Source organism: Schistocerca gregaria, unplaced genomic scaffold (genome assembly GCF_023897955.1).
Source record: "Schistocerca gregaria isolate iqSchGreg1 unplaced genomic scaffold, iqSchGreg1.2 ptg000077l, whole genome shotgun sequence".
Lineage (NCBI taxonomy): Eukaryota > Metazoa > Arthropoda > Insecta > Orthoptera > Acrididae > Schistocerca > Schistocerca gregaria.
The window spans coordinates 3,397,700-3,411,569 of NW_026061710.1; positions in this window are offsets into that span (position 1 = coordinate 3,397,700).

The following is a 13,870-nucleotide window of genomic DNA, read 5'->3' on the forward strand; positions in this document are numbered from 1 at the left end:
CAGGGAACGATCAAAGCGTAGACTGTTTGAGACATTGCTCCCATGGAAGAAAGTGCGCGTGGTGACTGTTGTATTCAATCCCGATGCAATTTCTGTGTTTCATCAACACTCTGATAGTCCACACATTACAGAATGCCCCCAGATGTGCATCGGAAACTACTACTGATCTTCCAGGGAACGATCAAGGCGTAAACTGTTTGAGACAATACTCCCATGGAGGAAAGTGCGCATGGTGACTGTTGTATTAAATCCCGCGGCAATTTCTGTCTTTCATCAACACTTTGAAGGTCCACAGATTACAGAATGCCCCCAGATGTGCATCGGAAACTACTACTGGTCTTCAAGGGAAGGATGAAAGCGTAAACTTTTTGAGACATTACTCCCGTGGAGGAAAGTGAGCATAGTGACTGTTGTATTCAATCCCGATGCAATTTCTGTGTTTCATCAACACTCTGAGAGTCCAGACATTACAGAAGGCCCCCAGATGAGCATCGGAAACTACTACTGGTCTTCAGGGGAACGATCAAAGCATAAACTGTTTGAGACATTACTCCCATGGAGGAAAGTGCGCATGGTGACTGGTGTATTCAATCCCGATGCAATTTCTGTGTTTCATCAAGACACTGATAGTCCACACATTAAGAATGCCCCAGATGTGCATCGGAAACTACTACTGGTCTTGCAGGGAACGATCAAAGCGTAGACTGTTTGAGACATTACTCCCATTGAGGAAAGAGCGCATGGTGACTGTTCTTGGCAATCCCGCGTCAATTTCTGTGTTTCATCAACACTTTGAAGGTCCACAGATTACAGAATGCCTCCAGATGTGCATCGGAAACTACTACTGGTCTTGCAGGGAAAGATCAAAGCGCAGACTGTTTGAGACATTACTCCCATGGAGGAAAGTGCGCATGGTGACTCTTGTATTCAATCCCGATGCAATTTCTGTGTTTCATCAACAATCTGATATTCCACAAATTACAGAATCCCCCCAGATGTGCATTGGAAACTACTACTGGTCTGGCAGGGAACGATCAAAGCGTAGACTGTTTGAGACATTACTCCCATGGAGGAAAGTGCGCATGGTGACTGTTGTATTCAATCTCGATGCAATTTCTGTGTTTCATCAAAACTCTGATAGTCCACACATTACAGAATGCCCCCTGATGTGCATCGGAAACTACTACTGGTCTTCCAGGGAACGATCAAAGCGTAAACGGTTTGAGACATTACTCCCATGGAGGTAAGTGCTCATGGTGACTGTCGCATTCAATCCCGACGCAATTTCCGTGTTTCATCAACACTTTGAAGGTCCACAGATTACAGAATGCCTCCAGATGTGCATGGGAAACTACTACGGGTCTTGCAGGGAACGATCAAAGCGTAGACTGTTTGAGACATTGCTCCCATGGAAGAAAGTGCGCGTGGTGACTGTTGTATTCAATCCCGATGCAATTTCTGTGTTTCATCAACACACTGATAGTCCACACATTACAAAATGCCCCCAGATGTGCATCGAAAACTACTACTGGTCTTCCAGGGAACGATCAAAGCGTAAACTGTTTGAGACATTACTCTCATGGAGGAAAGTGCGCATGGTGACTGTTGTATTCAATCCCGATGCAATGTCTGTGTTTCAACAACACTCTTGTAGTCCACACATTACAGAATGCCCCCAGATGTTCATCTCAAACTACTATTGGTCTTCCAGGGAACTATCAAAGCGTAGACTGTTTTAGACATTACTCCCATTGAGGAAAGTGCACATGGTGACTGTTGTATTCAATCCCGATGCAATTTCTGTGTTTCATCAACACTCTGATAGTCCACACATTACAGAATGCCCCCAGATGTTCATCTCAAACTACTATTGGTCTTCCAGGGAACGATCAAAGCGTAAACTGTTTGAGACATTAATGCCACGGAGGAAAGTGCGCATGGTGTTTGTTGTATTCAATCCCGATGCAATTTCTGTGTTTCATCAACACTCTAATAGTCCACACATCACAGAATGGCACCAGAAGTGCATCGGAAAGTACTAGTGGTCTTCCAGGGAACGATCAAAGCGTAAACTGTTTGAGACATAACTCCCATGGAGGAAAGTGCGCATGGTGACTGTTGTATTCAATCCCGATGCAATTTCTGTGTTTGAAGAATACTCCGATAGTTTACAGATTACAAAATGCCTCCAGATGTGCATCGGAAACTAATACTGGTCTTTCAGGGAAGTATCAAAGCGTAAACTGTTTGAGACATTACTCCCATGGAAGAAAGTGCGCATGGTGACTGTTGTATTCAATCCCGATGATATTTCTGTGTTTCATCAACACTCTGATAGTCCACACATTACAAAATGCCCCCAGATGTCATCGGAAACTACTACTGGTCTTCCAGGGAACGATCAAAGCGTAGACTGTTTGAGACATTACTCCCGTGGAGGAAAGTGCGCATGGTGACTGTTGTATTCAATCCAGATGCAATTTCTGTGTTTCATTAACACACTGATTGTCCACAGAGTGTAGGATTCCTCCAGATGTTCATAGGAAACTACTACTGCTCTTCCAGGGATCGATCAAAGCGTAGACTTTTTGAGACATTACTTTTATTGACCAATGTAGGCCTGGTGACTGTTGTATTCAATTCCGATGCAATTTCTGTGTTTCGTCAACACTCTGATAGTAAACAGATTACAGAATGACTTCAGATGTGCATCGGAAACTACTACTGGTCTTCCATGGAACAATCAAAGCGTAGACTGTTTGAGACATTACTAACATGGAGGAAAGTGCGGATGGTGACTGTTGTATTCAGTCCCGATGCAATTTCTGTGTTTCATCAACACTCTGATAGTCCACACATCACAGAATGGCCCCAGATGTGCATCGGAAAGTACTACTGGTCTTCCAGGGGACGATCAAAGCGTAAACTGTTTGAGACATTACTCCAATGGAGGTAAGTGCGCAGGGTGACTGTTTTATTCAATCCCGATGCAATTTCAGAGTTTGAACAACACTCTGATAGTTTACAGATTACAAAATGCCTCCAGATGTGCATGGGAAACTAATACTGGTCTTCCAGGGAACGATCAAAACGTAGACTGTTTGAGACATTACTCGCATGGAGGAAAGTGCGCATGGTGACTGTTTTATTCAATGCCGATGAAATTTCTGTGTTTCATCAACACTCTGATGGTCCACACATAACACAAGGCCCCCAGATGTGCATCGGAAACTACACTGGTCTTGCAGAGACGATCAAAGCGTAGACTGTTTGAGACATTACTCCAATGAAGGAAAGTGCGCATGGTGACTGATGTATTCAATCCCGATGCAATTTCTGTGTTTCATCAACACTTTCAAGGTCCACAGATTACAGAATGCCTCCAGATGTGCATCGGAATCTTTTACTGGTCTACCAGGAAACGAACAAAAACGTAGACTGTATGAGACATTACTACCATGGAGGAAAGTGCGCATGGTGTCTGTTGTATTCAATCCCGATGCAATTTCTGTGTTTCATCAACACACTGATAGTCCACACATTACAGAATGCCCCCAGATGTGCATCAGAAACTAGTACTGGTCTTCCAGGGAACGATCAAAGCCTAAACTGTTTGAGACATTACTCCGATGAAGGAAAAATGCGAATGGTGACTGTTGTATACAATCCCGATGCAATTTCTGTGTTTCAACAACACTCTGATAGTCCAAGGATTACAGAATGCCACCATATGTGCATCGAAACTACTACTGGTCTTCCAGGGAACGATCAAAGCGTAGACTGTTAGAGACATTACTCCCATGGAGGAAAGTGCGCATGGTGTCTGTTGTATTTAATCCCGATGCAATTTCCGTGTTTCATCAACACTCTGATAGTCCACAGATTAAAGAATGCCTCCAGATGTGCATCTGAAACTACTACTGGTCTTCCAGGGAACGATCAAAGCGTAGACTGTTTGAGACATTACTCCCATGGAGGAAAGTGCGCATGGTCACTGTTGTATTCAATCCCGATGCGATTTCTGTGTTTCATCAACACTTTGAATGTCCACAGATTACAGAATGCCTCCAGATGTGCATCGGAAACTACTACTGGTCCTCCTGGGAGCGATCAAAGCGTAGACTGTTTGAGACATTACCCCCATGGAGGTAAGTGCGCATGGTGACTGTCATATTCAATTCCCGACGCAATTTCCGTGTTTCATCAACACTTTGAAGGTCCACAGTTTACAGAATGTCTCCAGTTGCGCATCGAAAACTTTTACTGGTCTTCCAGGATACGAACAAAAACGTGGACTGTATGAGACACTACTCCCATGGGGGAAAGTGCGCATGGTGTCTGTTGTATTCAATACCGATGCAATTTCGGTGTTTCATCAACACTCTGATAGTCCACACATCACAGAATGGCCCCAGATGTGCATCGGAAAGTACTACTGGTCTTCCAGGGGACGATCATAGCGTAAACTGTTTGAGACATAACTCCCATGGAGGAAAGTGCGCATGGTGACTGTTGTATTCAATCCCAATGCAAATTCTGTGTTTGAACAACACTCTGATAGTTTACAGATTACAAAATGCCTCCAGATGTGCATCGGAAACTAATACTGGTCTTCCAGGGAAAGATCAAAACGTAGACTGTTTGAGACATTACTCCCATGGAGGAAAGTGCGCATGGTGACTGTTTTATTCAATGCCGATGCAATTTCTGTGTTTCATCAACACTTTGAAGGTCCACAGATTACAGAAGGCCCCCAGATGTGCATCGGAAACTACTAGTGGTCTTGCAGGGAACGATCAAATCGTAGACTGCTTGAGACATTACTCCAATTGAGGAAAGTGCGCATGGTGACTGTTGTATTCAATCCCGATACAATTTCTGTGTTTCATCAACACTTTGAAGGTCCACAGATTACAGAATGCGTCCAGATGTGCATGGGAAACTACCACTGGTCTTGCAGGGAACGATCAAAACGTAGACTGTTTGAGACATTACTCCAATGGAGGAAAGTGCGCATGGTGACTGTTGTATTCAATCCCGATGCAATTTCTGTGTTTCATCAACACTCTGATAGTCCACACATTACAGAATGCCCCCAGCTGTGCATCGGAAACTACTACTGGTCTTCCAGGGAACGATCAAAGCCTAAACTGTTTGAGACATTACTCCGATGGAGGAAAATTGCGCATGGTGACTGTTGTATACAATCCCGATGCAATTTCTGTGTTTCATAAACACTCTGATAGTCCACACATTACAGTATGCCCCCAGATGTTCATCGGAAACTACTATTGGTCTTCCAGGGAACGATCAAAGCGTAAACTGTTTGATACATTACTCAGATGGGGGAAAGAGGGCATGGTGACTGTTGTATTCAATCCCGATGCAATTTCTGTGTTTCATCAACACTCTGATAGTCCACACATTACAGAAGGCCCCCAGATGAGCATCGGAAACTTCTACTGGTCTTGAAGGGAACGATCAAAGCGTAGACTGTTTGAGACATTACTGCCATGGAGGAAAGTGCGCATGGTGACGGTTGTATTCAATCCCGATGCAATTTCTGTGTTTCATCAACACTCTGATAGTCCACAAATTACAGAATCCCCCCATATGTGCATCGGAAACTACTACTGGTCTTGCAGGGAACGATCAAAGCGTAGACTGTTTGAGACATTACTCCCATGGAGGAAAATGCGCATGGTGACTGTTGTATTCAATCCCGATGCAATTTCTGTGTTTCATCAAATCTCTGATAGTCCACACATTACAGAATGCCCCCTGAAGTTCATCGGAAACTATTACTGGTCTTCCAGGGAACGATCAAAGCGTAAATTGTTTGTGAAATTACTCCCGTGCATTAAAGTGCGCATGGTGACTGTTGTATTCAATCCAGATGCAATTTCTGTGTTTCATCAACACTCCGATAGTCCACACATTACAAAATGCCCCCAGATGTGCATCGGAAACTACTACTGGTCTTCCAGGGAACGATTAAAGCGTAAACTGTTTGAGATATTACTCCCATGGAGGAAAGTGCGAATGGTGTCTGTTGTATTCAATCCCGCGGCAATTTCTGTGTTTCATCAACACTTTGAAGGTCCACAGATTACAGAATGCCTCCAGATGTGCATGGGAAACTACTACGGGTGTTGCAGGGAACGATCAAAGCGTAGACTCTTTGAGACATTACTCCCATGGAAGAAAGTGCGCATGGTGGCTGTTGTATTCAATCCCGATGCAATTTCTGTTTTTCATCAACACTCTGATAGTCCACACTTTACAGAATGCCCCCAGATGTGCATCGGAAACTACTACTGGTCTTCCAGGGAACGACCAAAGCCTAAACTGTTTGAGACATTACTCCGGTGAAGGAAAATTGCGCATGGTGACTGTTGTATACAATCCCGATCCAATTTCTGTGTTTCAACAACACTCTGACAGTCCACACATTACAGAATGCCCCCAGATATACATCGGAATCAACTACTGGTCTTCCAGGGAACGATCAAAGCGTAGACTGTTTGAGACATTACTCCCATGGAGGAAAGTGCGCATGGTGACTGTTGTATTCAGTCATGATGCAATTTCTGTGTTTCATCAACACTCTGATAGTCCACTGATTACAGAATGCCTCCAGATGTGCATCGGAAACTACCACTAGTCCTCCAGGGAACGATCAAAGCGTAGACTGTTTGAGACATTACTCCCATGGAGGAAAGTGGGCATGGTGACTGTTGTATTCAAACCCGATGCAATTTCTGTGTTTCATCAACACTCTGATGGTCCACACATTATAGAATGCCCCCAGATGTGCATCGGAAACTACTACTGGTATTCCAGGGAACGATTAAAGCGTAAACTGTTTGAGACATTACTCCCATGGAGGAAAGTGCGCGTGGTGACTGTTGTATTCAATCCCGCGGCAATTTCTTTGTTTCATCAACACTTTGAAGGTCCATAGATTACAGAATGCCTCCAGATGTGCATCGGAAACTACTACGGGTCTTGCAGGGAACGATCAAAGCGTAGACTCTTTGAAACATTACTCCCATGGAAGAAAGTGCGCATGGTGGCTGTTGTATTCAATCCCGATGAAATTTCTGTTTTTCATCAACACTCTGATAGTCCACACATTACAGAATGCCCCCAGATGTGCATCGGAAACTACTACTGGTCTTCCAGGGAACGATCAAAGCCTAAACTGTTTGAGACATTACTCCGGTGAAGGAAAATTGCGCATGGTGTTTGTTGTATACAATCCCTATCAAATTTCTATGTTTCAACAACACTCTGACAGTCCACACATTACAGAATGCCCCCAGATGTACATCGGAAACTACTACTGGTCTTCCAGGGAAGGATCAAAGCGTAAACTGTTTGAGACATTACTCCCATGGAGGAAAGTGCGCATGGTGACTCTTGTATTCAATCCCGATGCAATTTCTGTGTTTCATCAACACTCTGATAGTCCACTGATTACAGAATGCCTCCAGATGTGCATCGGAAACTACTACTGGTCTTCCAGGGAACGATCAAAGCGTAGACTGTTTGAGACATTACTCCCATGGAGGAAAGTGCGCATGGTGTCTGTTGTATTCAATCCCGATGCAATTTCTGTGATTCATCAACACTCTGATAGTCCACACATCACAGAATGGCCCCAGATGTGCATCGGAAAGTACTACTGGTCTTCCAGGGAACGATCAAAGCGTAAACTGTTTGTGACATTACTCCCATGGAGGAAAGTGCGCATGGTGACTGTTGTATACAATCCCGATCCAATTTCTGTGTTTCAACAACACTCTGACAGTCCACACATTACAGAATGCCCCCAGATGTGCATCGGCAACTAATACTGGTTTTCCAGGGTAAGATCAAAACGTAGACTGTTTGAGACATTACTCCCATGGAGGAAAGTGCGCATGGTGACTGTTTTATTCAATGCCGATGCAATTTCTGTGTTTTATCAACACTCTGATAGTCCACATATAACACAAGGCCCCCAGATGTGCATCGCAAACTACTACTGGTCTTGCAGGGAACGATCAAAGCGTAGACTGTTTGAGACATTACGCCCATGCAGGAAAGTGCGCATGGTGACTGTTGTATTCACCCCGATGCAATTTCTGTGTTTCATCAACACTCTGATAGTCCACACATTACAGTATGCCCCCAGATGTTCATCGGAAACTACTATTGGTCTTCCAGGGAACGATCAAAGCGTAAACTGTTTGGGACATTACTCAGATGGGGGAAAGGGCGCATGGTGACTGTTGTATTCAATACCGATCCAATTTCTGTGTTTCAACAACACTCTGATAGTCCACACATTACAGAATGCCCCCAGATGTACATCGGAAACTACTACTGGTCTTCCAGGGAAGGATCAAAGGGTAAACTGTTTGAGACATTAATCCCATGGAGGAAAGTGCGCATGGTGACTGTTGCATTCAATCCCGATGCAATTTCTGTATTTCATCAACACTCTGATAGTCCACACATTACAGTATGCCCCCGGATGTGCATCGGAAACTACTACTGGTCTTTCAGGGAACGATCAAAGCCTAAACTGTTTGAGACGTTACTCCGGTGAAGGAAAATTGCGCATGCTGACTGTTGTATACAATCCCGATCCAATTTCTGTGTTTCAACAACACTCTGATAGTCCACACATTACAAAATGCACCCAGATGTGCATCGGAAACTACTTTTGGTCTTCCGGGGAACGATTAAAGCGTAAACTGTTTGAGACATTACTCCCATGGAGGAAAGTGCGCATGGTGACTGTTGTATAAAATCCCGATGCAATTTCTGTGTTTCAACAACTCTTTGAAGGTCCACAGATTACAGAATGCCTCCTGATGTGCATCGGAAAATACTACTGGTCTTCCAGGAATCGATCAAAGCGTAGACTTTTAGAGCCATTACTCCCATGGAGGAAAGTGCGCATGGTAACTGTTGTATTCAATCCCGACGCAATTTCTGTGTTTAAACAAACACTTTGAAGGTCCACAGATTACAGAATGTCTCCCGATGTGCATCGGAAACTACTACGGGTCTTGCAGGGAACGATCAAAGCGTAGACTGTTTGAGACATTACTCCCATGGAAGAAAGTGCGCATTGTGGCTGTTGTATTCAATCCCGATGCAATTTCTGTTTGTCATCAACACTCTGATAGTCCAAACATTACAGAATGCCCCTAGATGTGCATCGGAAACTACTACTGGTCTTCCACTGAACGATAAACGCCTAAACTGTTTGAGACATTACTCCGCTGAAGGAAAATTGTGCATGGTGACTGTTGTATACAATCCCGATCCAATTTCTGTGTGTCAACAACACTCTGATAGTCCACACATTACAGAATGCCCCCAGATGTACATCGGAAACTACTACTGGTCTTCCAGGGAACGATCAAAGCGTAGACTGTTTGAGACATTACTCCCATGGAGGGCAGTGCGCATGGTGACTGTTGTATTCAATCCCGATGCAATTTCTGTGTTTCATCAACACTTTGAATGTCCACAGATTACAGAATGCCTCCAGATGTGCATCGGAAACTACTTTTGGTCTTCCAAGGAACGATTAAAGCGTAAACTGTTTGAGACATTACTCCCATGGAGGAAAGTGCGCATGGTGACTGTTGTATTCAATACCGCGGCAATTTCTGTGTTTCATCAACACTTTGGAGGTCCACGGATTACAGAATGCCTCCAGATGTGCATCGGAAACTACTACTGGTCTTGCAGGGAACGATCAAAACGTAGACTGCTTGAGACATTACTCCCATGGAGGAAAGGGCGCATGGTAACTGTTGTATTCCATCCCGATGCAATGTATGTGTTTCAACAACACTCTGATAGTCCGCAGATTACAGATAGCCTCCAGATAGCAATCGCAAACTACTACTGGTCTTGCAGGGAACGATCAAAGCGTAGCCTGTTTGAGCCATTACCCCCATGGAGGAAAGAGCGGATGGTGACTCTTGTATTCAATCCCGACGCAATTTCTGTGTTTATTCAACACTTTGAAGGTCCACAGATTACAGAATGTCTCCAGATGTGCATCGGAAACTACTACGGGTCTTGCAGGGAACGATCAAAGCGTAGACTGTTTGAGACATTACTCCCATGGAAGAAAGTGCGCATGATGGCTGTTGTATTCAATCCCGATGCAATTTCTGTGTTTCATCAACACTCTGATAGACCACACATTACAGAATGCCCCCAGATGTTCATCTCAAACTACTATTGGTCTTCCAGGGAACGATCAAAGCGTGGACTGTTTGAGACATTACTCCCATGGAAGAAAGTACGCAAGGTGGCTGTTGTATTCAATCCCGATGCAATTTCTGTTTGTCATCAACACTCTGATAGTCCACACATTACAGAATGCCAACAGATGTACATCGGAAGCTACTACTGGTCTTCCATGGAAGGATCAAAGCGTAAACTGTTTAAGACATTACTCCCATGGACGAAAGTGCGCATGGTGACTGTTGTATTCAATCCAGATGCAATTTCTGTGTTTCATCAACACTCTGATTGTCCACAGATTGTAGGATTCCTCCAGATGTTCATCGGAAACTACTACTGGTCTTCCAGGGATCGATCAAAGCGTAGACTTTTTGAGACATTACTTTTATTGACTAATGTAGGCCTGGTGACTGTTGTATTCAATCCCGATGCAATTTCTGTGTTTCGTCAACACTCTGATAGTAAACAGATTACAGAATGACTTCAGATGTGCATCGGAAACTACTACTGGTCTTCCAGGGAACGATCAAAGCGTAGACGGTTTGAGACATTACTAACATGGAGGAAAGTGCGGATGGTGACTGTTGTATTCAGTCCCGATGCAATCTCTGTGTTTCATCAACACTCTGATAGTCAATAGATTACAGAATGACACCAGATGTGCATCGGAAACTACTACTGGTCTTCCTGCGAACGATCAAAGCGTAGACTGTTTGAGACATTACTCCCATGGAGGAAAGTGCGCATGGTAACTGTTGTATAAAATCCCGATGCAATTTCTGTGTGTCATCAACACTTTGAAGGTCCACAGATTACAGAATGCCTCCAGATGTGCATCGGAAAATACTACTGGTCTTCCAGGAATCGATCAAAGCGTAGACTCTTAGAGCCATTACTCCCATGGAGGAAAGTGCGCATGGTAACTGTTGTATTCAATCCCGATGCAAATTATGTGTTTCAACAACACTCTGATAGTCCACAGATTACAGAATGCCCCCAGATGTACATCGGAAACTACTACTGGTCTTCCAGGGAAGGATCAAAGCGTAAACTGTTTGAGACATTAATCCCATGGAGGAAAGTGCGCATGGTGACTCTTGTATTCAATCCCGATGCAATTTCTGTGTTTCATCAACACTCTGATAGTCCACAGATTACAGAATGCCTCCAGATGTGCATCGGAAGCTACTACTGGTCTTCCAGGGAACGATCAAAGCGTAGACTGTTTGAGACATTACTCCCATGGAGGAAAGAGCGCATGGTGACTGTTGTATTCAACCCCGATGCAATTTCTGTGTTTCGTCAAGACACTGATAGTCCACACATTACAGAATGCCCCTGATGTGCATCGGAAACTGCTACTGGTCTTCCAGGGAACGATCAAAGCCTAAACTATCAGAGACATTACTCCGCTGAAGGAAAATTGCGTATGGTGACTTTTGTATACAATCCCGATCCAATTTCTGTGTTTCAACAACACTCTGATAGTCCACACATTACAGAATGCCCCCAGATGTACATCGGAAACTACTACTGGTCTTCCAGGGAACGATCAAAGCGTAGACTGTTTGAGACATTACTCCCAAGGAGGAAAGAGCGCATGGTGACTGTCGTATTCAATCCCGACGCAATTTCCGTGTTTCATCAACACTTTGAAGGTCCACAGATTACAGAATGCCTCCAGATGTGCATCGGAAACTAATACTGGTCTGCCAGGGAACGATTAAAGCGTAAACTGTTTGAGACATTACTCCCATGGAGGAAAGTGCGCATGGTGACTGTTGTATTCAATCCCGCGGCAATTTCTGTGTTTCATCAACACTTGGAAAGTCCACAGATTACAGAATGCCTCCAGATGTGCCTCGGAAACTACTACGGGTCTTGCAGGGAACGATCAAAGCGTAGACTGTTTGAGACATTACTCCCATGGAAGAAAGTGCGCATGGTGGCTGTTGTATTCAATCCCGATGCAATTTCTGTTTGTCATCAACAATCTGATAGTCCAAACATTACAGAATGCCCCTAGATGTGCATCGGAAACTACTACTGGTCTTCCACTGAACGATAAACGCATAAACTGTTTGAGACATTACTCCGCTGAAGGAAAATTGTGCATGGTGACTGTTGTATACTATCCCGATACAATTTCTGTGTGTCAACAACACTCTGATAGTCCACACATTACAGAATCCCCCCAGATGTACATCGGAAACTACTACTGGTCTTCCAGAGAACGATCAAAGCGTAGACTGTTTGAGACATTACTCCCATGGAGGGCAGTGCGCATGTTGACTGTTGTATTCAATCCCGATGCAATTTCTTTGTTTCATCAACACTTTGAATGTCCACAGATTACAGAATGCCTCCAGATGTGCATCGGAAACTACTACTGGTCTTCCAGGGAACGATCAAAGCCTAAACTGTTTGAGACATTACTCCGATGAAGGAAAATTGCGCATGGTGACTGTTGTATACAATCCAGATCCAATTTCTGTGTTTCAACAACTATCTGATAGTCCACACATTACAGAATGCCAACAGATGTACATCGGAAACTACTACTGGTCTTCCATGGAAGGATCAAAGCGTAAACTGTTTGAGACATTACTCCCATGGACGAAAGTGCGCATGGTGACTGTTGTATTCAATCCCGATGCAATTTCTGTGTTTCATCAACACTCTGATAGTCCACACATTACAGAATGCCCCCAGATGATCATCTCAAACTACTATTGGTCTTCCAGGGAACGATCAAAGCGTAAACTGTTTGAGACACTAATGCCATGGCGGAAAGTGCGCATGGTGACTGTCGTATAAAATCCCGATGCAATTTCTGTGTTTCATCAACACTTTGAAGGTCCACAGATTACAGAATGCCTCCAGATTTGCATCGGAAAATACTACTGGCCTTCCAGGAATCGATCCGAACGTAGACTGTTTGAGACATTACTCCCGTGGAGGAAAGTGCGCATGGTGACTGTTGTATTCAATCCAGATGCAATTTCTGTGTTTCATCAACACTCTGATTGTCCACAGATTGTAGGATTCCTCCAGATGTTCATCGGAAACTACTACTGGTCTTCCAGGGATCGATCAAAGCGTAGACTTTTTGAGACATTACTTTTATTGACTAATGTAGGCCTGGTGACTGTTGTATTCAATCCCGATGCAATTTCTGTGTTTCATCAACACTCTGATAGTCAATAGATTACAGAATGACACCAGATGTGCATCGGAAACTACTACTGGTCTTCCTGCGAACGATCAAAGCGTAGACTGTTTGAGACTTTACTCCCATGGAGGAAAGTGCGCATGGTAACTGTTGTATTCAATCCCGATGCAATTTATGTTTTTCAACAACACTCTGATAGTCCACAGATTACAGAATGCCTCCAGATGTGCATCGGAAACTACTACTGGTCCTCCTGGGAGCGATGAAAGCGTAGACTGTTTGAGACATTACTCCCATGGAGGTAAGTGCGCATGGTGACTGTCATATTGAATCCCGACGCAATTTCCGTGTTTCATCAACACTTTGAAGGTCCACAGATTTCAGAATGCCTCCAGATGTGCATCGGAAACTACTACTGGTCTGCCAGGGAACGATTAA